Genomic DNA, 1,326 nt, shown 5'->3' with positions numbered 1-1,326 from the left:
ACCCCGTCGCCCGCCCGGACCCGCATCCCCAGCCTGCGCACGGGTGACACGGGCACATCGCCTCCGCTTCCTGCAAGTTTTTACAATCGCTGTAATTTTAAAAAAAAAAAAAAAAGAAGAGGGGGGAAAAAAAAAAAGAAATCCTTCCTTGTTATCAAAAAAAAAAAAGGAGGGAGAAGGAGGGAGGGAGAAGAGTTAATCGTCGAAGCGGAGTATCTTGGAAGGGAGCATTTTTTGGCTCTTCCCCTCTCTGTAAAGCCAGCCTCAGTAATTCAGTTTTAAAGCATGAAAAAAGGGAGTTGATGAAATTCCACTATCAGCACTGAACCAATATGCAAAATATCTCGCCGAAAATCAAATAGCTATTATGTTTTCATTTCCATTTCAGCGTATTTGCTTAATGAAGAATAGACAGATCAGGCAAGCCGAGGGAGGCTGTGTGCGGTGATAACTGTGCAGGGCTTCCAGCAATCCCGGAGAAGTGACGCTCCGCTCCCTGCTCTGCACTCCCTCTCCCTCGCTTGCCTTTTTTTTTTTTTTCCTTTTTTTTTTTTTAATTTTTTTTTTTTAAGCTACCCAGCAGTTCATTTAACCCGTGCGGCCGGGAGCGCCGGGGCCAGAGCATCCCCTGGGGCTGGACGGGCACGCTGGGAGCGGGATGCGGCAGCGGGGGCAGGCTGGGTGCAGGGATGCATCCAGGGACCGCGGTGCCGGGATGCTGCCGGCCACCCATCATCCCCGTAGGCACTCGGTGACACCGCGGTACCCAAACCCCGGGTTTTATACAATTGCATTTAAACGGGGCATCCCGGTCTCTCTCTTGGCCGGGGCTTGGTGTTTCGGGGTAGGATGCGGGTGGTCTGGGCACCCCTGGGTACACGCAGTCCCGGCCCCGTCCGTCCCTCCCCGGCCCCGTCCGTCCCTCCCTGGCTCTGTCCATCCCTCCCCGGCCAGGCTGGAGGTGCCGAGCCGTAGAGCAGGCGGGAGTCGGGTTAACTTTATCAGAAGCCCAAGAGCCGTGAAGGCGTGAAAGAAGAAATTAGCCCAACAATGTTTCATTTACAGCGAGAGAAACGATTTGTTAGCTGGCGATTGTTTCTGAATATTATCAGAGCCTTTTTAATTGTGCTGGAACTGAAATTAGCAGAATTAGAATAAATTGCCTTCCCTTCTCCGGCAGCCTCTTTATTCACGCTCATTGTTGTCTGCTTTGTATAGATTATGGGCTCTTTGTTCGCCTGCTGTAAATATACATGCCTGGAGTCACAGAGAGCAGCTGAGGTCTGCAGACGGTTTGTCACCGTGCCGTTCCCCTTGCCTGTGTGC

General features: G+C 52.0%; 1 protein-coding gene across 1 annotated transcript in view; it reads left to right on the top strand.

Moving 5' to 3' along the window:
* Positions 1-1,326, top strand: part of ZFPM1 (zinc finger protein, FOG family member 1) — a 42,538-nt gene that overhangs the window by 20,575 nt on the left and 20,637 nt on the right.

The sequence above is a fragment of the Aptenodytes forsteri genome, unplaced genomic scaffold (assembly GCF_000699145.1).
Source record: "Aptenodytes forsteri isolate BGI_AS27 unplaced genomic scaffold, ASM69914v1 Scaffold50, whole genome shotgun sequence".
In the NCBI taxonomy this organism is placed as follows: domain Eukaryota; kingdom Metazoa; phylum Chordata; class Aves; order Sphenisciformes; family Spheniscidae; genus Aptenodytes; species Aptenodytes forsteri.
Note: the sequence above shows the minus strand (reverse complement) of the source record. Positions and strands in the feature narration are given on the sequence as shown.